This window comes from Eleutherodactylus coqui, chromosome 2, assembly GCF_035609145.1.
Source record: "Eleutherodactylus coqui strain aEleCoq1 chromosome 2, aEleCoq1.hap1, whole genome shotgun sequence".
In the NCBI taxonomy this organism is placed as follows: Eukaryota; Metazoa; Chordata; class Amphibia; order Anura; family Eleutherodactylidae; genus Eleutherodactylus; species Eleutherodactylus coqui.
Window position 1 is genome coordinate 190,097,292 of NC_089838.1, and position 26,537 is coordinate 190,123,828.

General features: G+C 47.6%; 1 protein-coding gene across 1 annotated transcript in view; it reads left to right on the forward strand.

Annotated features, from left to right (window-relative positions):
- ITIH5 (inter-alpha-trypsin inhibitor heavy chain 5) overlaps positions 1–26,537 on the forward strand; it is a 95,106-nt gene that overhangs the window by 56,511 nt on the left and 12,058 nt on the right. The window lies entirely within an intron of this gene.

The window sequence follows — 26,537 nt, forward strand, 5'->3', positions numbered from 1 at the left end:
TATATATATATATATTTATATATATATATATATATATAATTGGTTAGTTGGCCTGCTTCAGCTGACTTTCGCCTGTACATTGACACCATAACATAGAGTTCCTCATGGCAATTTTTCTTTAAAATAATAATACCGGTAAATGTATTTCAGTGGATTAGCATGTTGGCTGTTTCAGCTCTAGACTCATTTTGCTAGGCTCGAAGATTTGTAATAGATGTAGCAGCAATTTCTTTACCATAACTTCCTACGAAAGAAATCGAGCAGCCAGTGGGTAGTCCACAACAGCTGAAGAAGACTACATGTCTCCCATGTGCCACACACAGACTACATAGTCCAATGGTGGTGTCCATCTGGAGGGTATATGTAGAGTAGATTACTCATTAGACAAATGATAAAGATAGCCTGCACCATGAGCCATGCCAGATGCTGTGGCATCCCAAACTAAACCCAGACCAGAGGTCAGGCCATTCTCAATCCAACTCTCACCTAATATCACATCTGTGGCTGAAAAGACATTCATATTGATCAAACTGGGGAACTTGAATAAAGCTTAAACTCCAGACAGAGTGAGGTTGGAAGAAAAGACATTCACCCTTTCCAAAATTCGTAAAACTATTAAATCAATATGCTCCTTGATTATAAGAACCAGGAGCAGCCTACCATAATCATCAAGAGGAGCAAATAGCAGAGAATACAGGAAACTCTGTAACAAACCTCTTGCTTTTCACTTTTTAATTTGGATATTCCTCTATTATAATCTATATATATAACAATGGGAAAGCCCTCACTGACTGACTGACTGACTCTGTTTGACTGACTGAGTTTGTTTTTCCGTGCTGAGTATAATGCGTGTATTTGCCCCACTGCTAATATGGCTCTGCCTCCCTCTTCCTCCTTGGCATCATGCTCCACTCTGTGTCATCCTCTCACATTATAGCAACTGGCTCCTGTATGACCTGGTCAGTGCAGCAGTGGTTCATATGTGACCATGGCTGATATAGCTTCTTTAGGGGTTGATTATGACTACCAGCCCCTATAGAAGTCCTATCAGCACCTCCAGAGGTATTATTTTGGGCTACAGTTTTAAAATGGTTCCTGTACCATAGGTATAAATATGTATACTGCATATCTCCCCTCCTCAAAGGGAACCCTGCCTACAATCTGGGTGATCATCCCTATAGGGACAGCCCCACGCTGTCAATGAGAGCCGTGCCTGCAGTTACTAGTGTCGGCCACTACATAGGAGGTCGCGCACGGGCTTTCACTCTGACCTCTGTGTATTTGGAGTGGAAGTCTCCCCGCCAACCTCCCATGTAGTGGCCGGCGCTTGTAACTGCAGGCACGGCTCTCATTGATTATTGTGGATTTTGTCATGGATTTTGATGCAGATCTGCAGCAGATTTCACCTCTTCATTGGAACTCAGTTGAAATGGTGAAATTTGTTGTGGATCCACACAGAGATCTACACTAAACGGTGAGGATTTTGAAACGGATTTGCTGTGGAAATCTGCTACAAATCTGCCACGCGCGAATACACCCTGGGGATCCATTCACACAGGGCAGTTCAGTTGCAATGAAAACCACACCAAAAAATGCATTTGTAAACTGGGTGCGGTTTTCGCCAAATTTTACTACAAACATAGTAAAAACACACATGGTTTTCCCGATGCACTTTTTGGTGTGGTTTTATTGCAACCAAGCCCCCCTGTGTGAATGGAGTCTTGGTTATTCACACGTAAATGATATGTTGTGGATTTTGGTGCAGATCTGCAACAGATTACAACCCTTCAATTCAAATTAAATTGAAACAAAATCTACACTAATGAGCTACATGTGAACGCACCATAAGGCTTCTTGTACACAGAAGGATATTTGCTGTGAAATCCGCGGTTGGCGTCCACACTGCAAATCCACAGCAAATACCACCCACTACTTCCTATGAAGATCTGCTGCTTCCTACATACTAGTGGAAATGAATTGCGATTTCCGATTGTGGAGGAAAACTCGCAGCATTCTCCATTTTCATGCAGGCTCCGCACGGATGGCTTCCATTGTGGACAGGTCATGAATTCCACATTGTCAGCTAGCAACTGCACTGTAAAAAAAATCTGTACTGCGCATGTCCCGTAAAGAAAAAATGGCGACGAAGCAGGAACGTGCGAACACCACTACTTCCACTACTGTGTGCATGCGGCCTTAATCAGTGCAGTCAATCTGTACATCCAGTCAATGTGTCCCAAGGTGACAAAGAGATCCACATACGTTGAAGGAAACATGCCAATCCTGATTCCATCCCACCATATAATAAAAAACTGACAAATAAACAAATTAGTAAAATCAAAACAAAAACACAATTTAACTAAAAACATAATTTTCATCATCTTAAATTACAAAAAGGATTTTAGGCTCCCAGTCTCAATCAAGCCTAGAGGGAAGTCTGTTTTTAATATAACTATCACGTAAATGTGCCTTCATTATGTCCCCTCCCCGTATTCCCAGGCTCACATGGTCGATCCCACATACCTTCAAATACAAAGGGTTACAATCATGACATTCATGAAAGTGCTTAGGAATAGGCTTAAGTCTTTCCACATTAGAGTTCTGCAGCGCGTATATCCTGTACACGGTCAACAACACAAGATTGTCTTATTGTCATGCCAACATTCGTCAACCCAAATAAACACTTGGCATAACAAACAATGGCTATGGAATTACATGACAAATGATATACAATCCTATATTCTGTATCCACTGCTGAATTACAAGAAGTAGAGGCATGCATCATATATTTACAAGCTATGCAATTTCCACAGCACATGGAGGGCCTTACCACCAAAAAGAAATATCTCAACAGTAGGAAATGTAGTGACTAGAGATGAGCGAACACCAAAATGTTCGGGTGTTCGTTATTCGGAACGAACTTCCCGCGATGCTCGAGGGTTCATTTCGAACAACGAACCCCATTGAAGTCAATGGGCGACCAGAGCATTTTTGTATTTCGCCGATGCTCGCTAAGGTTTTCATGTGTGAAAATCTGGGCAATTCAACAAAGTGATGGGAACGACACAGTGACGGATAGGGCAGGCGAGGGGCTACATGTTGGGCTGCATCTCAAGTTCACAGGTCCCACTATTAAGCCACAATACCGGCAAGAGTGCCCCCCCCCCCTCCCAACAACTTTTACTTCTGAAAAGCCCTCATTAGCATGGCATACCTTTGCTAAGCACCACACTAGCTACAACAAAGCACAATCACTGCCTGGATGACACTCCACTGCCACTTCTCCTGGGTTACATGCTGCCCAACCGCCCCCCCTCCCCCCCCACAGCGCACACCAAAGTGTCCCTGGGCAGCCTTCAGCTGCCCTCATGCCACACCACGCTCATGTCTATTTAGAATTGCGTCTGCCATGACGAGGGACCGCAGGCACACACTGCAGAGGTTGGCACGGCTAGGCAGCGACCCTCTTTAAAAGTGGCGGAGCGATAGCCCACAATGCTGTACAGAAGCAATGAGAAATAGAATCCTGTGCCACCGCCATCAGGAGCTGCACACGTGGGCATAGCAATGGGGAACCTATGTGACACACACATTCTGTCAAGGTGTCTGCATGCCCCAGTCAGACCGGGCTTTTTAATTCATAGACACAGGCAGGTACAACTCCCTATTGTGAAGTCCCTGTCGACCCACAGCATGGGTGGCTCCCTGGAACCCACCGGCGGTACACAGAAATATCCCATTGCATTGCCCAACACAGCTGAGGTAGTAATGTCGTGCTTAATGCAGGTGGGCTTCGGCCCACACTGCATGCCCCAGTCTGACTGGGGTCCTTTATAAGTGTACAGATGTAGTAAAAACTCCGTGTGCACCTACAGCATGGGTGGGTGCCAGGAAGCCACCGGCGGTACATAGAAATATCCCATTGCATTGCCCAACACAGCTGAGGTAGTAATGTTGTGCTTAACCCTTTCCAATCCAATTTGTATATGGTTTTCCTAGGGGGCTTACTCTTTTTCTGCTGTTATACAACGGCGCTATATGCTGGCTAAAGCCAGTACTGCATGAGCTGACACGTAGGATAGGCTCCGACAGCAGAGAGGCTGGCAATATACAGTAAGAGAACCCCGACGGACGTCTACCAACAACGGAGCTGTACAGCCTTAAACCCTAATGTCTTCACAGGTCACACAGTGGACTGGAAAGGGTTAATGCAGGTGGGTTTCGGCCCACACTGCATGCCCCAGTCAGACTGGGGTTCTTTACAAGTGGACACATGTAGGTTAAACTCCCTGTGGACCCACTGCCTGGGTGGGTGCCAGGAAGCCACCGGCGGTACATAGAAATATCCCATTGCATTGCCCAACACAGCTGAGGTAGTAATGTCGTGCGTAATACAGGTGGGCTTCGGCCCACACTGCATGGCCCAGTCAGACGGGTTCTTTAGAAGTGTACAGATGTCTTAAAAACTCAGTGTGCACCTACAGCATGGGTGGCTCCCTGGAACCCACCGGCGGTACATAAAAATATCCCATTGCATTGCCCAACACAGCTGAGGTAGTAATGTCGTGCTTAATGCAGGTGGGCTTCGGCCCACACTGCATGGCCCAGTCAGACGGGTTCTTTAGAAGTGTACAGATGTATTAAAAACTCAGTGTGCACCTACAGCATGGGTGGCTCCCTGGAACCCACCGGCGGTACATAAAAATATCCCATTGCATTGCCCAACACAGCTGAGGTAACGTCAGCTGTAATGCAGGTGGGCTAAAAATTAATTTGATTACACTGTAGGCGAGGGCCCACAAAAATTGCTGTATCAACAGTACTAATGTACATCCCAAAAATTGGCCATGGCCAGCCAAGAGGGCAGGTGAAACCCATTAATCGCTTTGGTTAATGTGGCTTAAGTGGTAACTAGGCCTGGAGGCAGCCCAGTGTAACGAAAAATTGGTTCAAGTTAAAGTTCCAATGCTTTTAAGCGCATTGAAACTTATAAAAATTGTTCTGAAAAATTATTTGAGTGAGCCTTGTGGCCCTAAGAAAAATTGCCCGTTCAGCGTGATTACGTGAGGTTTCAGGAGGAGGAGCAGGAGGAGGAGGAGGAGGAATATTAGACACAGATTGATGAAGCAGAAATGTCCCCGTTTTGGATGGTGAGAGAGAACGTAGCTTCCATCCGCGGGTGCAGCCTACGTATTGCTTACGTATCGCTGCTGTCCGCTGGTGGAGAACAGAAGTCTGGGGAAATCCAGCCTTTGTTCATCTTGATGAGTGTTAGCCTGTCGGCACTGTCGGTTGACAAGCGGCTACGCTTATCTGTGATGATTCCCCCAGCCGCACTAAACACCCTCTCCGACAAGACGCTAGCCGCAGGACAAGCAAGCACCTCCAGGGCATACCGCGCTTGTTCAGGCCACATGTCCAGCTTCGACACCCAGTAGTTGTAGGGGGCAGAGGCGTCACCAAGGATGGTCGTGCGATCCGCTACGTACTCCCTCACCATCCTTTTACAGTGCTCCCGCCGACTCAGCCGTGACTGGGGAGCGGTGACACAGTCTTGGTGGGGAGCCATAAAGCTGGCCAGGCCCTTAAAGACTGTTGCACTGCCTGGGATGTACATGCTGCTCGATCTACGCACATCCCCTGCTACCTTGCCCTCGGTACTGCGCCTTCTGCCACTAGCGCTGTCAGCTGGGAATTTTACCATCAGCTTGTCCGCAAGGGTCCTGTGGTATAGCAACACTCTCGAACCCCTTTCCTCTTCGGGAATCAGAGTGGGCAGGTTCTCCTTATACCGTGGATCGAGCAGTGTGTACACCCAGTAATCCGTCGTGGCCAGAATGCGTGCAACGCGAGGGTCACGAGAAAGGCATCCTAACATGAAGTCAGCCATGTGTGCCAGGGTACCTGTACGCAACACATGGCTGTCTTCACTAGGAAGATCACTATCAGGATCCTCCTCCTCCTCCTCCTCCTCCTCCTCAGGCCATACACGCTGAAAGGATGACAGGCAATCAGCCGGTGTACCGTCAGCAGCGGGCCAAGCTGTCTCTTCCCCCTCCTCCTCATCCTCCTCATGCTCCTCCTCCTCCTCCTGTACGCGCTGAGAAATAGACAGGAGGGTGCCCTGACTATCCAGCGGCATACTGTCTTCCCCCGCCCCCGTTTCCGAGCGCAAAGCAGCTGCCTTTATGGTTTGCAGGGAATTTCTCAAGATGCATAGCAGAGGAATGGTGACGCTAATGATTGTAGCATCGCCGCTCACCACCTGGGTAGACTCCTCAAAATTACCAAGGACATGGCAGATGTCTGCCAACCAGGCCCACTCTTCTGAAAGGAATTGAGGAGGCTGACTCCCACTGCGCCGCCCATGTTGGAGTTGGTATTCGACTATAGCTCTACGTTGTTCATAGAGCCTGGCCAACATGTGGAGCGTAGAGTTCCACCGTGTGGGCACGTCGCACAGCAGTCGGTGCACTGGCAGCTTAAAGTGATGTTGCAGGGTGCGCAGGGTGGCAGCGTCCGTGTGGGACTTGCGGAAATGTGCGCAGAGCCGGCGCGCCTTTACGAGCAGGTCTGACAAGCGTGGGTAGCTTTTCAGAAACCGCTGAACCACCAAATTAAAGACGTGGGCCAGGCATGGCACGTGCGTGAGGCTGCCGAGCTGCAGAGCCGCCACCAGGTTACGGCCGTTGTCACACACGACCATGCCCGGTTGGAGGCTCAGCGGCGCAAGCCAGCGGTCGGTCTGCTGTGTCAGACCCTGCAGCAGTTCGTGGGCCGTGTGCCTCTTATCGCCTAAGCTGAGTAGTTTCAGCACGGCCTGCTGACGCTTGCCCACCGCTGTGCTGCCACACCGCGCGACACCGACTGCTGGCGACATGCTGCTGCTAACACATCTTGATTGCGAGACAGAGGAGGAGGAGGAGGAGGGTGCTTTAGTGGAGGAAGCATACACCTCCGCAGATTCCAGCACCGAGCTGGGGCCCGCAATTCTGGGGGTGGGTAGGACGTGAGCGGTCCCAGGCTCTGACTCTGTCCCAGCCTCCACTAAATTCACCCAATGTGCCGTCAGGGAGATGTAGTGGCCCTTTCCCGCCTGTGCTTGTCCACGTGTCCGTAGTTAAGTGGACCGTGGCAGTAACCGCGTTGGTGAGGGCGCGCACAATGTTGCGGGAGACGTGGTCGTGCAGCGCTGGGACGGCACATCGGGAAAAGTAGTGGCGACTGGGAACTGAGTAGCGCGGGGCCGCCGCCTCCATGATACTTTTGAAGGACTCAGTTTCCACAACCCTATACGGCAGCATCTCAAGGCTGATGAATTTTGCTATGCGGACGGTTAACGTTTGAGCGTGCGGGTGCGTGGCGGCGTACTTGCGCTTGCGCTCGAACACTTGCGCAAGCGACGGCTGAACGGTGCGCTGAACTACACTGCTGGATGGGGCCGAGGACAGCGGAGATGAGGGTGTGGGTGCAGGCCATGAGGCGGTAGTGCCTGTGTCCTGAGAGGGGGGTTGCATCTCAGTGGCAGGTTGGGGCACAGGGGGAGAGGCAGGGGTGCAAACCGGAGGCGGTGAACGGCCTTCGTCCCACCTTGTGGGGTGCTTGGCCATCATATGTCTGCGCATGGTGGTGGTGGTGAGGCTGTTGGTGTTGGCTCCCCGGCTGAGCTTTGCGCAACAAAAGTTGCACACCACTGTTCGTCGGTCGTCAGGCGTCTCTGTGAAAAACTGCCAGACCTTAGAGCACCTCGGCCTCTGCAGGGTGGCATGGCGCGAGGGGGCGCTTTGGGAAACACTTGGTGGATTATTCGGTCTGGCCCTGCCTCTACCCCTGGCCACCGCACTGCCTCTTGCAACCTGCCCTGCTGATGCCCTTGACTCCCCCTCTGAAGACCTGTCCTCCTGAGTAAGCGTTGCACACCAGGTGGGGTCAGTCACCTCATCGTCCTGCTGCTCTTCCTCCGAATCCTCTGTGCGCTGCTCCCTCGGACTTACTGCCCTTACTACTACCTCACTGCAAGACAACTGTGTCTGATCGTCATCGTCCTCCTCACCCACAGAAAGTTGTTGAGACAGTTGGCGGAAGTCCCCAGCCTCTTCCCCCGGACCCCGGGAACTTTCGAATGGTTGGGCATCAGTGACGATAAACTCCTCTGGTGGGAGAGGAACCGCTGCTGCCCAATCTAAGCAGGGGCCCGAGAACAGTTCCTGGGAGTGTTCCCGCTCCTGAGCAGGTGTTATTGTAGTGGAGTGAGGAGGCTGGGAGGAAGGAGGAGCAGCAGACAGAGGATTCGGATTGGCAGCAGTGGACGGCGCAGAACTGCGGGTAGACGATAGGTTGCTCGAAGCACTTTCTGCCATCCAGGACAGGACCTGCTCACACTGCTCATTTTCTAATAACCGTCTCCCGCGTGGACCCATTAATTGGGCGATGAATGTGGGGACGCCAGAAACGTGCCTCTCTCCTAATCGCGCAGCAGTCGGCTGCGACACACCTGGATCAGGAGCTTGGCCTGTGCCCACACCCTGACTTGGCCCTCCGCGTCCTCGGCCGCGTCCACGTCCTCTAGGCCTACCCCTACCCCTCAGCATGCTGTATTACCAGTGATTTGATTTCACAGGCAGGAAATAAATTGGCGCAAGACTGCAGGCCAAATGTAATTTTTGCCCTTTTTGGAAAACGAAAGGCCCCACTGCCTCTAGTGAATGAATTATCTAAGTTTAATAACTGTGCTGTGTCCCTGCTAATGTGTCACAGAACGTGAGGGTAGCAGAGTTATTATAACTCTTGGAGAGCAGGTATTTTTTTCCCAATTAAGGAAAGCAAATGGCGAAGCCAGCAGTAAAGCGTAGCTGGGTGCGTCTGATTTAGCAATGTTGTTCACGCAGCTCACACGTCTCCACCGCCCTTAGGACGGACAGAGGCTGGACAAATAGATTTGTTTTCAGTTTTTTTCCACCAAAAGGCAGCACTGCGTATATTCAATGAACATGAGAAGTTTAATAACTGTGCTGTGTCCCTGCTTATGTGTCACAGAACGTGAGGGTAGCAGAGTTATTATAACTCTTGGAGAGCAGGTATTTTTTTCCCAATTAAGGAAAGCAAATGGCGAAGCCAGCAGTAAAGTGTAGCTGGGTGCGTCTGATTTAGCAATGTTGTTCACGCAGCTCACACGTCTCCACCGCCCTTAGGACGGACAGAGGCTGGACAAATAGATTTGTTTTCAGTTTTTTTCCACCAAAAGGCAGCACTGCGTATATTCAATGAACATGAGAAGTTTAATAACTGTGCTGTGTCCCTGCTTATGTGTCACAGAACATGAGGGTAGCAGAGTTATTATAACTCTTGGAGAGCAGGTATTTTTTTCCCAATTAAGGAAAGCAAATGGCGAAGCCAGCAGTAAAGCGTAGCTGGGTGCGTCTGATTTAGCAATGTTGTTCACGCAGCTCACACGTCTCCACCGCCCTTAGGACGGACAGAGGCTGGACAAATAGATTTGTTTTCAGTTTTTTTCCACCAAAAGGCAGCACTGCGTATATTCAATGAACATGAGAAGTTTAATAACTGTGCTGTGTCCCTGCTTATGTGTCACAGAACGTGAGGGTAGCAGAGTTATTATAACTCTTGGAGAGCAGGTATTTTTTTCCCAATTAAGGAAAGCAAATGGCGAAGCCAGCAGTAAAGCGTAGCTGGGTGCGTCTGATTTAGCAATGTTGTTCACGCAGCTCACACGTCTCCACCGCCCTTAGGACGGACAGAGGCTGGACAAATAGATTTGTTTTCAGTTTTTTTCCACCAAAAGGCAGCACTGCGTATATTCAATGAACATGAGAAGTTTAATAACTGTGCTGTGTCCCTGCTTATGTGTCACAGAACGTGAGGGTAGCAGAGTTATTATAACTCTTGGAGAGCAGGTATTTTTTTCCCAATTAAGGAAAGCAAATGGCGAAGCCAGCAGTAAAGCGTAGCTGGGTGCGTCTGATTTAGCAATGTTGTTCACGCAGCTCACACGTCTCCACCGCCCTTAGGACGGACAGAGGCTGGACAAATAGATTTGTTTTCAGTTTTTTTCCACCAAAAGGCAGCACTGCGTATATTCAATGAACATGAGAAGTTTAATAACTGTGCTGTGTCCCTGCTTATGTGTCACAGAACGTGAGGGTAGCAGAGTTATTATAACTCTTGGAGAGCAGGTATTTTTTTCCCAATTAAGGAAAGCAAATGGCGAAGCCAGCAGTAAAGCGTAGCTGGGTGCGTCTGATTTAGCAATGTTGTTCACGCAGCTCACACGTGTCCACAGCCCGTAAGGACGGACAGAGGCTGGACAAATAGATTTGTTTTCAGTTTTTTGGCACCAAAAGGCAGCACTGCGTATATTCAATGAATAACAACTGTGTTGTCGCCCTGCCTATACAATTCTTTCCCTGCAGTATCAATGGAGGGTGCAATGGTCTGCAGAGGCGATTTTGAGAAGCAAAAAAAAATGCAGCACAGCTAACAGCAGCCTGGACAGTACTGCACACGGATAAATATGGCCCTAGAAAGGACCGTTGAGGTTCTTGAAGGCTACACTCACTCCTAACACTCTCCCTGCCTATGCAGCACTTCTGTCCCTAATGCCAGGTGCAACGGTCTGCAGAGGCGATTTTGAGGAAAAAAAAATTCCCACTGCTAACAGCAGCCAACACACAGCTATCAGTGGCCCTAATAAGGACCTTTGGGGGGTCTTGAAGCCTACACTAACTACCAATTCTTTCCCTACAGCAGCTCCGGTACAAACAGCACTGTCCCTCAGCTAACTCACCAGGCATCTGAGGCGAGCCGTGGGAGGGGCCGACTTTTATGTTCGGGTGACACCTGATCTTCCCAGCCACTCACAGCAGGGGGGTGGTATAGGGCTTGAACGTCACAGGGGGAAGTTGTAATGCCTTCCCTGTCTTTCAATTGGCCAGAAAAGCGCGCTAACGTCTCAGGGAAGGAAGTGAAAATAACCAGAACACCGCATGGTGTTCGTTACGAATAACGAACATCCCGAACACCCTAATATTCGCACGAATATCAAGCTCGGAAGAACACGTTCGCTCATCTCTAGTAGTGACTCCTTGGCAGAGATGCAAAAAATTTTGTGATCTATTGACAAGTGATTTGTGGGTATGATGAACAAAATATCATTAAAAAAAACTAGATGACAAGACCACCGAGTCCTGTCAGACTACAGGAGTCTGTACATACTTACAGGACTGCCCGTACCCACCATGTGCCCTCAGGCCCAGCTTTAAACTATCCAATCGTTAAAGTTCTGGTGCACTAATTTTATTCCCTTTTTGTTTTCATAACTGTTTACGTTTCATATTGTTTATCCTTTTTATATTTGTAACTTTTTATAAGCATTGCACATTTTCAGATTAAAGCTTTGAGTTTAATAAATTCAGTCTTTGTTATTCTATAAACACCTATAGTCCCTGGTAAGAGAGTTAACTAGAGATGAGCGAACACCAAAATGTTCGGGTGTTCGTTATTCGGAACGAACTTCCCGTGATGCTCGAGGGTTCGTTTCGAACAACGAACCCCATTGAAGTCAATGGGCGACCAGAACATTTTTGTATTTCGCCGATGCTCGCTAAGGTTTTCATGTGTGAAAATCTGGGCAATTCAGGAAAGTGATGGGAATGACACAGTGACGGATAGGGCAGGCGAGGGGCTACATGTTGGGCTGCATCTCAAGTTCACAGGTCCCACTATTAAGCCACAATACCGGCAAGAGTGGGCCCCCCCCCTCCCAACAACTTTTACTTCTGAAAAGCCCTCATTAGCATGGCATACCTTTGCTAAGCACCACACTACCTCCAACAAAGCACAATCACTGCCTGCATGACACTCCACTGACACTTCTCCTGGGTTACATGCTGCCCAACCGCACCCCCTCCCCCCCACAGCGCACACCAAACTGTCCCTGCGCAGCCTTCAGCTGCCCTCATGCCACACCACCCTCATGTCTATTTAGAAGTGCGTCTGCCACGACGAGGGACCGCAGGCACACACTGCACAGGGTTGGCACGGCTAGGTAGCGACCCTCTTAATAGGGGCGGGGCGATAGCCCACAATGCTGTACAGAAGCAATGAGAAATAGAATCCTGTGCCACCGCCATCAGGAGCTGCACACCTGGGCATAGCAATGGGGAACCTATGTGCCACACACTATTCATTCTGTCAAGGTGTCTGCATGCCCCAGTCAGACTGGTAATATGCACCTTAACAGTAACCGCATTGGTGGTAATGTGGTGGTGACTGCGGACCTAGTAGCACGGTTGTATTTTGTTGGTTTTCGGAATGTGGCCAGGATTAAGTGGGCCGTGGCGGGGGGATGGTGGGGGGGGCTCTCTTGTAGTGTCGGTAAAGGTGAAATTCTTGGACTGCCACCAGACGAACCAATGCAAAGGCATTTGCCAACAATGTTTTCCCTATTGGAGGAGGAGGGGGATGTTTTTGAGGCACTACGTGTCCTCTCCACGTGTCCGTGGTTATATGCACCTTAACAGTAACCGCGTTGGTGGTAATGTGGTGGTGACTGCGGACCTAGTAGCACGGTTGTATTTTGTTGGTTTTCGGAATGTGGCCAGGATTAAGTGGGCCGTGGCGGGGGGATGGTGGGGGGGCTCTCTTGTAGTGTCGGTAAAGGTGAAATTCTTGGACTGCCACCAGACGAACCAATGCAAAGGCATTTGCCAACAATGTTTTCCCTGTTGGAGGAGGAGGGGGATGTTTTTGAGGCACTACGTGTCCTCTCCACGTGTCCGTGGTTATATGCACCTTAACAGTAACCGCGTTGGTGGTAATGTGGTGGTGACTGCGGACCTAGTAGCACGGTTGTATTTTGTTGGTTTTCGGAATGTGGCCAGGATTAAGTGGGCCGTGGCGGGGGGATGGTGGGGGGGCTCTCTTGTAGTGTCGGTAAAGGTGAAATTCTTGGACTGCCACCAGACGAACCAATGCAAAGGCATTTGCCAACAATGTTTTCCCTGTTGGAGGAGGAGGGGGATGTTTTTGAGGCACTACGTGTCCTCTCCACGTGTCCGTTCCATGTCAGCAATAGTAGCACTCAAGACAGGCCCCAGTAACAATTCTGAAGCAGCAGTATAGCGGGAGCGCAGTCTTCGTTCCATGTAAGCAATAGTAGCACTCAAGACAGGCCCCAGTAACAATTCTGAAGCAGCAGTATAGCGGGAGCGCAGTCTTCGTTCCATGTAAGCAATAGTAGCACTCAAGACAGGCCCCAGTAACAATTCTGAAGCAGCAGTATAGCGGGAGCGCAGTCTTCGTTCCATGTAAGCAATAGTAGCACTCAAGACAGGCCCCAGTAACAATTCTGAAGCAGCAGTATAGCGGGAGCGCAGTCTTCGTTCCATGTAAGCAATAGTAGCACTCAAGACAGGCCCCAGTAACAATTCTGAAGCAGCAGTATAGCGGGAGCGCAGTCTTCGTTCCATGTAAGCAATAGTAGCACTCAAGACAGGCCCCAGTAACAATTCTGAAGCAGCAGTATAGCGGGAGCGCAGTCTTCGTTCCATGTAAGCAATAGTAGCACTCAAGACAGGCCCCAGTAACAATTCCGAAGCAGCAGTATAGCGGGAGCGCAGTCTTAGTACCATTTCAGTAGCCTTAGTATAGCCAAGGCACAAGTGACATTTATGTAGCTAAAGTGTAGGCCAACCCCACACACCTTTCTGTACCATGAGTGCAGGCGAAGAACATAGAAATTACTATGATTACACTGTAGGTGAGGGCCCCAAAAAATTGGTGTACCAACAGTACTAATGTACCTCAGTAAAAATTGGCCATGCCCAACCAAGATGGCAGGTGAATCGCTTTGGTTAATGTGGCTTAAGTGGTAACTAGGCCTGGAGGCAGCCCAGTGTAACGAAAAATTGGTTCAAGTTAAAGTTCCAACGCTTTTAAGCTAATTGAAACTTATAAAAATTGTTCTGAAAAATTATTTGAGTGAGCCTTGTGGCCCTAAGAAAAATTGCCCGTTCAGCGTGATTACGTGAGGTTTCAGGAGGAGGAGCAGGAGGAGGAGGAGGAGGAATATTAGACACAGATTGATGAAGCAGAAATGTCCCCGTTTTGGATGGTGAGAGAGAACGTAGCTTCCATCCGTGGGTGCAGCCTACGTATTGCTTACGTATCGCTGCTGTCCGCTGGTGGAGAACAGAAGTCTGGGGAAATCCAGCCTTTGTTCATCTTGATGAGTGTTAGCCTGTCGGCACTGTCGGTTGACAAGCGGCTACGCTTATCTGTGATGATTCCCCCAGCCGCACTAAACACCCTTTCCGACAAGACGCTAGCCGCAGGACAAGCAAGCACCTCAAGGGCATACAGGGCTAGTTCAGGCCACGTGTCCAGCTTCGACACCCAGTAGTTGTAGGGGGCAGAGGCGTCACCAAGGATGGTCGTGCGATCCGCTACGTACTCCCTCACCATCCTTTTACAGTGCTCCCGCCGACTCAGCCGTGACTGGGGAGCGGTGACACAGTCTTGGTGGGGAGCCATAAAGCTGGCCAGGCCCTTAAAGACTGTTGCACTGCCTGGGATGTACATGCTGCTCGATCTACGCACATCCCCTGCTACCTTGCCCTCGGTACTGCGCCTTCTGCCACTAGCGCTGTCGGCTGGGAATTTTACCATCAGCTTGTCCGCAAGGGTCCTGTGGTATAGCAACACTCTCGAACCCCTTTCCTCTTCGGGAATCAGAGTGGGCAGGTTCTCCTTATACCGTGGATCGAGCAGTGTGTACACCCAGTAATCCGTTGTGGCCAGAATGCGTGCAACGCGAGGGTCACGAGAAAGGCATCCTAACATGAAGTCAGCCATGTGTGCCAGGGTACCAGTACGCAACACATGGCTGTCCTCACTAGGAAGATCACTTTCAGGATCCTCCTCCTCCTCCTCCTCCTCCTCAGGCCATACACGCTGAAAGGATGACAGGCAATCAGCCGGTGTACCGTCAGCAGCGGCCCAAGCTGTCTCTTCCCCCTCCTCCTCATCCTCCTCATGCTCCTCCTCCTCCTGTATGCGCTGAGAAATAGACAGGAGGGTGCCCTGACTATCCAGCGGCATACTGTCTTCCCCCGCCCCCGTTTCCGAGCGCAAAGCAGCTGCCTTTATGGTTTGCAGGGAATTTCTCAAGATGCATAGCAGAGGAATGGTGACGCTAATGATTGTAGCATCGCCGCTCACCACCTGGGTAGACTCCTCAAAATTACCAAGGACATGGCAGATGTCTGCCAACCAGGCCCACTCTTCTGAAAGGAATTGAGGAGGCTGACTCCCACTGCGCCGCCCATGTTGGAGTTGGTATTCGACTATAGCTCTACGTTGTTCATAGAGCCTGGCCAACATGTGGAGCGTAGAGTTCCACCGTGTGGGCACGTCGCACAGCAGTCGGTGCACTGGCAGCTTAAAGTGATGTTGCAGGGTGCGCAGGGTGGCAGCGTCCGTGTGGGACTTGCGGAAATGTGCGCAGAGCCGGCGCGCCTTTACGAGCAGGTCTGACAAGCGTGGGTAGCTTTTCAGAAACCGCTGAACCACCAAATTAAAGACGTGGGCCAGGCATGGCACGTGCGTGAGGCTGCCAAGCTGCAGAGCCGCCACCAGGTTACGGCCGTTGTCACACACGACCATGCCCGGTTGGAGGCTCAGCGGCGCAAGCCAGCGGTCGGTCTGCTGTGTCAGACCCTGCAGCAGTTCGTGGGCCGTGTGCCTCTTATCGCCTAAGCTGAGTAGTTTCAGCACGGCCTGCTGACGCTTGCCCACCGCTGTGCTGCCACACCGCGCGACACCGACTGCTGGCGACATGCTGCTGCTAACACATCTTGATTGCGAGACAGAGGAGGAGGAGGAGGGTGCTTTAGTGGAGGAAGCATACACCTCCGCAGATACCAGCACCGAGCTGGGGCCCGCAATTCTGGGGGTGGGTAGGACGTGAGCGGTCCCAGGCTCTGACTCTGTCCCAGCCTCCACTAAATTCACCCAATGTGCCGTCAGGGAGATGTAGTGGCCCTTTCCCGCCTGTGCTTGTCCACGTGTCCGTAGTTAAGTGGACCGTGGCAGTAACCGCGTTGGTGAGGGCGCGCACAATGTTGCGGGAGACGTGGTCGTGCAGGGCTGGGACGGCACATCGGGAAAAGTAGTGGCGACTGGGAACTGAGTAGCGCGGGGCCGCCGCCTCCATGATACTTTTGAAGGACTCAGTTTCCACAACCCTATACGGCAGCATCTCAAGGCTGATTAATTTTGCTATGCGGACGGTTAACGTTTGAGCGTGCGGGTGCGTGGCGGCGTACTTGCGCTTGCGCTCGAACACTTGCGCAAGCGACGGCTGAACGGTGCGCTGAACTACACTGCTGGATGGGGCCGAGGACAGCGGAGATGAGGGTGTGGGTGCAGGCCATGAGGCGGTAGTGCCTGTGTCCTGAGAGGGGGGTTGCATCTCAGTGGCAGGTTGGGGCACAGGGGGAGAGGCAGGGGTGCAAACCGGAGGCGGTGAACGGCCTTCGTCCCACCTTGTGGGGTGCTTGGCCATCATATGTCTGCGCATGGTGGTGGTGGTGAGGCTGTTGGTGTTGGCTCCCCGGCTGAGCTTTGCGCAACAAAGGTTGCACACCACTGTTCGTCGGTCGTCAGGCGTCTCTGTGAAAAACTGCCAGACCTTAGAGCACCTCGGCCTCTGCAGGGTGGCATGGCGCGAGGGGGCGCTTTGGGAAACACTTGGTGGATTATTCGGTCTGGCCCTGCCTCTACCCCTGGCCCTGGCCACCGCACTGCCTCTTGCAACCTGCCCTGCTGATGCCCTTGACTCCCCCTCTGAAGACCTGTCCTCCTGAGTAAGCGTTGCACACCAGGTGGGGTCAGTCACCTCATCGTCCTGCTGCTCTTCCTCCGAATCCTCTGTGCGCTGCTCCCTTGGACTTACTGCCCTTACTACTACCTCACTGCAAGACAACTGTGTCTGATCGTCATCATCCTCCTCACCCACAGAAAGTTGTTGAGACAGTTGGCGGAAGTCCCCAGCCTCTTCCCTCGGACCCCGGGAACTTTCGAATGGTTGGGCATCAGTGACGATAAACTCCTCTGGTGGGAGAGGAACCGCTGCTGCCCAATCTAAGCAGGGGCCCGAGAACAGTTCCTGGGAGTGTTCCCGCTCCTGAGCAGGTGTCATTGTAGTGGAGTGAGGAGGCTGGGAGGAAGGAGGAGCAGCAGACAGAGGATTCGGATTTGCAGCAGTGGACGGCGCAGAACTGCGTGTTGACGATAGGTTGCTCGAAGCACTTTCTGCCATCCAGGACAGGACCTGCTCACACTGCTCATTTTCTAATAACCGTCTCCCGCGTGGACCTATTAATTGGGCGATGAATGTGGGGACGCCAGAAACGTGCCTCTCTCCTAATCGCGCAGCAGTCGGCTGCGACACACCGGGATCAGGAGCTCGGCCTGTGCCCACACCCTGACTTGGCCCTCCGCGTCCTCGGCCGCGTCCACGTCCTCTAGGCCTACCCCTACCCCTCAGCATGCTGTATTACCAGTGATTTGATTTCACAGGCAGGAAATAAATTGGCGCAAGACTGCAGGCCAAATATAATTTTTTCCCTTTTTGGAAAACGAAAGGCCCCACTGCCTCTAGTGAATGAATAATCTAAGTTTAATAACTGTGCTGTGTCCCTGCTAATGTGTCACAGAACGTGAGGGTAGCAGAGTTATTATAACTCTTGGAGAGCAGGTATTTTTTTCCCAATTAAGGAAAGCAAATGGCGAAGCCAGCAGTAAAGCGTAGCTGGGTGCGTCTGATTTAGCAATGTTGTTCAAGCAGCTCACACGTGTCCACCGCCCTTAGGACGGACAGAGGCTGGACAAATAGATTTGTTTTCAGTTTTTTTCCACCAAAAGGCAGCACTGCGTATATTCAATGAACATGAGAAGTTTAATAACTGTGCTGTGTCCCTGCTTATGTGTCACAGAACGTGAGGGTAGCAGAGTTATTATAACTCTTGGAGAGCAGGTATTTTTTTCCCAATTAAGGAAAGCAAATGGCGAAGCCAGCAGTAAAGCGTAGCTGGGTGCGTCTGATTTAGCAATGTTGTTCAAGCAGCTCACACGTGTCCACCGCCCTTAGGACGGACAGAGGCTGGACAAATAGATTTGTTTTCAGTTTTTTTCCACCAAAAGGCAGCACTGCGTATATTCAATGAACATGAGAAGTTTAATAACTGTGCTGTGTCCCTGCTTATGTGTCACAGAACGTGAGGGTAGCAGAGTTATTATAACTCTTGGAGAGCAGGTATTTTTTTCCCAATTAAGGAAAGCAAATGGCGAAGCCAGCAGTAAAGCGTAGCTGGGTGCGTCTGATTTAGCAATGTTGTTCAAGCAGCTCACACGTGTCCACCGCCCTTAGGACGGACAGAGGCTGGACAAATAGATTTGTTTTCAGTTTTTTTCCACCAAAAGGCAGCACTGCGTATATTCAATGAACATGAGAAGTTTAATAACTGTGCTGTGTCCCTGCTTATGTGTCACAGAACGTGAGGGTAGCAGAGTTATTATAACTCTTGGAGAGCAGGTATTTTTTTCCCAATTAAGGAAAGCAAATGGCGAAGCCAGCAGTAAAGCGTAGCTGGGTGCGTCTGATTTAGCAATGTTGTTCAAGCAGCTCACACGTGTCCACCGCCCTTAGGACGGACAGAGGCTGGACAAATAGATTTGTTTTCAGTTTTTTTCCACCAAAAGGCAGCACTGCGTATATTCTATGAATAATAACTGTGTTGTGGCCCTGCCTATACAATTCTTTCCCTGCAGTATCAATGCAGGGTGCAATGGTCTGCAGAGGCGATTTTGAGAAGCAAAAAAAAATGCAGCACAGCTAACAGCAGCCTGGACAGTACTGCACACGGATAAATATGGCCCTAGAAAGGACCGTTGAGGTTCTTGAAGGCTACACTCACTCCTAACACTCTCCCTGCCTATGCAGCACTTCTGTCCCTAATGCCAGGTGCAACGGTCTGCAGAGGCGATTTTGAGAAAAAAAAATTTGCCACTGCTAACAGCAGCCAACACACAGCTATCAGTGGCCCTAATAAGGACCTTTGGGGGGTCTTGAAGCCTACACTAACTACCAATTCTTTCCCTACAGCAGCTCCGGTACAAACAGCACTGTCCCTCATCTAACTCACACCGCATCTGAGGCGAACCGCGGGAGGGGCCGACTTTTATGTTCGGGTGACACCTGATCTCCCCAGCCACTCACAGCAGGGGGGTGGTATAGGGCTTAAACGTTGCAGGGGGAAGTTGTAATGCCTTCCCTGTCTTTCAATTGGCCAGAAAAGCGCGCTAACGTCTCAGGGAAGGAAGTGAAAGTAACCAGAACACCGCATGGTGTTCGTTACGAATAACGAACATCCCGAACACCCTAATATTCGCACGAATATCAAGCTCGGACGAACGCGTTCGCTCATCTCTAGAGTTAACATTGACTGCTGGAGTCCAGTGAGTGCCTGTACCCCGGTATATTACCAAACTTAGGTATCTGTCGATGGTGGCAGTGTGTATTTTTGGTGTGTAGGGTTGTATTGAGGTGTGATTTATACTCCATCTTCAATGGGTGCAGGATTGAGGGAGTGGAAGTAGGGAAACCCCTTGCAGGCATGCCCATACCATGTGCTGATAAAGCCCAGATTGTAACAATCCTGGATGTTGATGTGCATTTATACAGAATGATTATCGTTAAAAAAAATGACTGGATTGTTTGAATTTGTGTAAACATAGCTAACGATCCAACTATGAAGGATAATTATCGTTTATCGGTCATTTCATGTAAAAATGAAAATCATTGTTGGCTGTTTCACTGATCATTCAGTTCAAATACCAATCTTCAGTCGTTTTCATTCACTGGTACAATGAGTGTGATCGACAGAACGATTTATCGGGCGAACAATTTATCTGCCTGTATAAACAGGCTTCATCGCTCATATGAACAATAAATCGTTCCATCTAAAAGCGCCCTTAGATTCAGTCCTTTTGTTACTGACTGGGAAGTCCTTATCAGTGTGAATTCCCAAAGTTTTCTGTCTCTTGTTCTTAAAATGATCTTTGAGTATTAAGATGTTTAAATCTGTAACACTGTGGTCTGACCTAGAAAAAATATTTGCCACAGGTGTATCAAGCTTCTTCATTTCTGTGCAAATTTGTCCTAGACTATAGCGTTTGACTTCCCAATGTACCACAGTTTCTATCAAGACACCTTGTACATGTTATCATGTACACCACATTGCAGAATGCATGGTGCATGAGAAAGTGTCAGTGATTTTACAGTCCCGTTGTGTGTTGGGTATGTGTTGTTAGCCGTTTAGTCATTCACGACCCTCGGTGACCCTAAAAGCGAGCTGTGAACTGTTTAGTATGTGGACTGTGTCTATTGGTAGGATGTGGCTACTGGTCTTGCATTTCTTGCAGTTACAAGGGAAGTACCTATCTCTGATGGTGATGAAAGGGCACTTCAGAGTAAGAAATTACTTAGAATCAATGGCTGTTTGTATGAGAGGAGAGGTAAATGTGGGAATATTTCTTTCAGTCTATTATCCTTGTGGTGTATGGGTTGGAGATCAGCAGTGATTTTCCTCAAGATGTTCATCTGGGGGTTATAAGTGACCACTGGAGGCACCCTGCTGTTCTCTTCCTTCTGTTTGATTTCCAAGAGACTGCTTCTTGGAATCTTTGTGGCTTTTTAAATTTGTTCGTCTATAGCTAGTGGATGGTATCTCTGTTGTTGGAATGTATTCCTCAGACAGAAAAGATGTTGTTTCTGTCTGAACTGATCTGGCTCATTCCATTGTCCACAACTGAACATAAAAACCCCGCATGCAACATTTTTCTGCCCAGCATCAGAACTAATGTGCCAGATGCCTTAAACTGTCCCATAGGCAATTGGCACCAGTTTCTTTCTAGCATTTCACTACAGTGCCGGCGGGGACAAAAAAGCTGGGTGGCCAGGTATATGAGAACCCAGCCTTAAATATGCTAGACAACTTGTAGGTTTATGCTAGATTGAGGTTTGTATGGCATTGTTTTTTATTTATATGGTCATGTCCAGGAAATAAAACTAAAACTGGTTGAGAGAAAGGCGCTTTCTCACGCAGCGTTTATCGCTAAAACGGATGCACGACTGAACAAACTGATGCCGTTTTGCATAAAATCACACATATAGATAATGGCTTTTAATCATTTCCATCTCCACATTAGCTAAAGTAAACTCACACTGAGTTGTTTGTTCAGGTAGGCATGTGTTTATGTGAGGGATAATCTGACTGGCAGGATTCCATTGTCTTCTTTGGACATGAGTAAAGAATGTTCTCTGTGTTTGCCTTTCATACATAAAATCAGTCCATTCAAATCGGCGAGCCGCTCAAAAGACTGAACGAATTCCATTCAAATGAAATGTCTTTTAAGTGGTCATATAATGGTTTTTATGCGGGCTAAAAACCAGCACTGAACAATTGAACGAATAGTGCATGACTGCCCGCATTTACATGTAATGAGTATCGCTCACTTTCGGGCATTTGGATGAATTTTGAGCGATAATCGTTGGTGTAAAAGGGTCTTAGGTCTGATAGTTGGATGGAAAAGTATGAATAAATAAGATATTGGTTAAACTTACAAAGAATGATTGACTCACCCTTGAAAAGCCTACATCGACAGTTTCATGGTTGTACGGTAACTTCCTTTTTTTAAAAAAAACACTGCAGCCAAAGCTGAGTTTAGGAGTGTGTGACCTCTGTACATACACAGGGTGTATCAGCTGTCCCTGCTGAAGGGGGTACCTCAAATAGCCAGGTATCAGAGGTGTAACTGGAAGCTCCTGGGCCCCAATGCAAAACCTGTAACGGGGCCCCCAAACTATAACGCTTTATTCATAGTATTGGGCTCCCCATATGGAGAAGAGAGGCCTTATGGGCCCCCTAAGGCTCCTGGGCCCGGGTGCAACCGCATCCCCTGCATCTTCTATAGTTACGCCCCTGCCTGGTACCCTAAGTTTGTGGCTACCAGGAATCTTAACATCAGTTGTGTAGCACTGCTATTTAACCACTTTATCTATATGATTATGTACACTGTGGCAACTATATGATTGAGCATTCATGCTAGGCCTTGTGTTTATTGGCTCATACAGGTTTATTTATATTACTGTTGCAAACACAAGGGGCTGATACCCAAGACAAAATTAGCACCAAGTTTTCGTTGCATCCTTCCGGTTCCATTGTAAACTCTTACATGCTGGGACCTCTCTCCTTTTTCTCATTCATTCTACATTTATTTCATAACTTGTCATTTACCCAATTGTAAAGTGCTGCAGAATACGTTGGTGCTGTATAAAGACATTATTAAATCTAATGATTTGTTTTTCTGTTCATATACGTGAAACTTTTGCAGTAATACGTACCGTAGTTAATACTATAATATATGCATCATGTGGTACTATTGGATAATCTGTGCTCAGGGACCTGTAGCACAAATTCTAATAAAGATAAGTAAATCTTGTTATTTGTATAGCGCCAACTTATTCTGCAGCGCTTTCAGGTAATTTATTACTCCCCACCAAGCTGGGTGCTCATTTTACCAACCTCAGAAGGATGGAAGGCTCAGTCAATCTTGAGCCGGCTACCTGAACCATGCGGAGGTTATCTGGTGCCTTAGACTCAGCGCATGAAGTAGGCCACACCTACAGTCATGTATGGCTTTAAAATGTTTGTCTCCATTGTGGTGAACATTGCATATCTAGCAGCCTTTCTGTGGCCCCTCCATGGGAGTCCTCCCCTTACTAATGCTTACCTAATCGACATTATTAAGTACCATCATTTACATATGAATATACACCTCAGTGTATTCATATGTAAAGTCTCCCTTCAGTAGGTGTTCTTTCCTCTAAGGGCTGCCTATAGGCACAGGTCTGCTATGCCTAAAAATAACACAGGTCTGCAAAAAAAACCCTTTTTAAAAAATTGTTTTGATTTTGTTAAATCATCTTTATGTAGTTTTTTGCACAGATTTCAAAAATGACATGGGTTTTTTTCTATCACGTAAGGCTTGCCTACAAAATAAAGTTGAAGTATTTGGAAAAAATACAAAAAACAGAATTTTTTTTATTTGTTTTTATTATTTTAACAGGAAGTAAAAGCAAAAAAAACCAACAACAATTCCTAGCTAAAATAAGCATAATAGTGATACACATGTGTTGCAAAGTTATTATAAGTCTTTGTAAAAACATTTTCTTTTTCCATCAAAGCTTCTTTTGGTACTTTTTCGGCTGTGTTCTTGTGAATTTTCCCTTTTTAACATCCAACAGTAGTCTGCCATCATGTTGACATTCCATCGACCTTGGTATCTGCACTCCATTTCTTTTAGATCTTGATGGAAACGTTCTTCTTGTTCCTCACTTACAGCCCCAAGATTTTCTGGAAAGTAGTCCAGATGTGAGTGAAGGAAATGGACTTTGACACTCATGTTGCAGCCCCAGATTTTGTAGTTTTGTAACAATTCAGCAACCAAAGTTTTGTAGTTTGGGTCTTTTTTATTTCCAAGAAAGCCTGTTACAACAAGTTTAAATGAATCCCAGGCATTTTTTTCTTCCATTTCCATTTTAGTGACAAAGATTTCATCTTTTAAAAGTTTTCTTATGTCAGGCCCAACAAAGACTCCCTCTTTCAGCTTAGCATCTGATAGACCAGGAAACTGTTCACAAAGATACTTGAAACACTCTCCTTCTTTGTGTAATGCTTTCACAAACTGTTTCATTAGTCCCAATTTGATATGAAGTGGTGGAAGTAAGATCTTTTTAGGATCCACTAAACTTTGTCTTTCAACATTTTTAACTCCAGGAATAAGAGCCTTTCTGATTGGCCAGGTCTGCTTGACATAGTGTTGTTTCCTGTCACGGCTATCCCATTCACAGAGGAAACATGGAAACTTTGTGTAACCACTTTGTTGACCTAGTAACATGGAAATAACTTTCAAATCCCCACAAATGGTCCATTTATGGTCAGAGTAGCTGAGCTTATTAAGAACAAACCCAAGATTTTCGTAGCATTCTTTCAAATGGACTGAGTGTCCAACAGGCACAGAAGCATATTCGTTACCATTGTGAAGAAGTACGGCTTTCAAACTCCTTTTTGACGAATCTATGAAAAGTCTCCATTCCTCTGGGTCATACGTTATGTTGAACATTTCCATGATTCCAGGTACATTGTTGCAGAAAACTAGTTCACCCTCTTGTGTAAAAAAAAAGGGACAAATTCCTTTTCTCTAGGTCGGTACCATGAAAATGAAACACCGGAGGTTAACATATGTCTTTCTTTAAGTCTAGACCCTAACACTTCCGCTGAATCCTTTGGTTGGCCCAGATCTCGTACTAAATCGTTCAAGTCTGATAGAGAGAAGTTCAGGGTCATTGGTACCTGGATCATAGCTGTCATTATTATCGCTGCTACTATGTGACATTTGGTCTAAATCGTCTAAAATATTGTCCAGGGTATCCGGAGGTGAAGGAATAGGCAAGTCAGGTCCATGAGGAACAGGGCGAATAGCCGAACGTATGTTGGTTGGGTATGAAATGTCCTTCCTGTTTTTTAAATTGAAACCTTGCACTGAACAAGAACAAAAATAACAGTCATCACTGTGATTTTTAGGCTCTCTCCAAACCATGGGTACTCCAAAACGAAATGATTCCTTCTTACCTTGAAACCATTGTCTCAGTTCTTCAACACACACAGAACACACTATATGGGGAGCCCAAGATTTATCTTGGTCCCCTAATTTTATACCAAAGTATGCAAAATACACCTTCTGAACAAAATTAGAAATGTTCCTTTGTTGCTTCTTGACGGTATAAGACCCACAAATATAACAGAAACAGTTAGGAGAGTTGACACATCTTCTAGTAGCCATTTCTTCTAAATACCGTATCACAAAACTGTTTGATGCGTACACCACAGTGGCTGGCTCCACACTGAGTCACTGACTGCAGTCAAGGTCACGCCTAGCAGACAGTTTAGATTCGTTGTCGTACGCGTACCGAACCTGAAAAACCCTGAAAATAAGAAAATTTCAGGTGAAATTTGTGACTTATCTAGGGGTGATGGAATTTTTTCACTATTTTTACCGTAATCAGCACAAAAAATACTGTTAAACCCACTAATTAAAAATGCTACAATTTTTTCATCGCAGACCTGTGTAATTTTGCTTAGTTATTAATGAGTCAAAAATGCACAGTGCTGAAATATTATTTATCAGAAACCATTTTCAAAGTGTATTTCTACCTAAATAAAGAAAAAACATCCATATGTATGTATAAATCTTTCACATATATTATTTGTCAGTCATGATGTTTCTAAGTTATCTAAAATTCTATAAAAGGGTTTTGTCAATACTATAAAAACTTTTTGAGTAGCTGGTCCCCTAATAAAACAAAAAAAAATAGATAATATTCACCTCCCCTTGGACCCCCAAAGCGGAGCTGAGTGGCTGTCCCAGCCGCTGCATCATGTCCCCAAACTCCTGGCATCATGGCGCTCAGGATATGATCGCTGATGTCAAGAGTGCCGACGGTCAAGCTGCAGCCTCTGATCATCTGCAGCAGTGCTTCTGCCTGGCCGTCTACCCATAAGCCAGCGCTGGGGCAGTGTAAGCCGCTCAGCTCCGCTCCAGGAGTCTGAGGAGAGATGAATAATATCTATTTATTTTATAGTGGGCCCAGTTGCTGGAAAAGTTTTGATAGTTGTGAAAAAACCCTTTAATCCATAACTTAATGCCTCAGAAATCACAATAATGTTGCATGTAATGAAAGAAGGCCTGTCAGATTAACAGGAAAAGTGCCTGGCAGTCTCGTAATGCAGGGTCCTCTGTGGTATGGTAATTGTCCTTAGAAGTGTTAGGGTAAAGGCCCATTTAGACACGATTATCACTCAAAATTTGCTCAAAAGCCGTCTTTTGAGTGAAAATCGTTGTGTGCTGAACAATGGATTGCAGTTTGGCTTGAAATCCGTCATTCAGCAGAACAGCTGATAAGATGGACCACACGCTGTGTTCTGCCAGAGGAGAGCTTATTACAGCTGATTACATTCTCAGCTATAATCAGCACAGCAGAATGAAGATAATTTACTCAGACAACAGTGGGTGGTTCCTTTTGAATAAATTCAGCTCCCGGCGGCTCACAGGCTACTAATTGGTACTGAAAGGCATTAGTACCAATTAATATATTATGCTAAATGATCGCTCAATAGTCATATTCTAAACAATCATCTTAGTGTCTAAATGCACCTTTAGTTACTCCAGTCTCCTTCTACTCTCCAAAAACATAGATAGGTGAATATAGATGGTGAGCTCCAATGAGGTCAGAACCCACTATCTAGTGATGTAAAGTACTGCATAATATACATGTGCTATATAAATAAATAAATGTGATTATTGTTTTACTACATTAGTCAATTAATATATTTTAC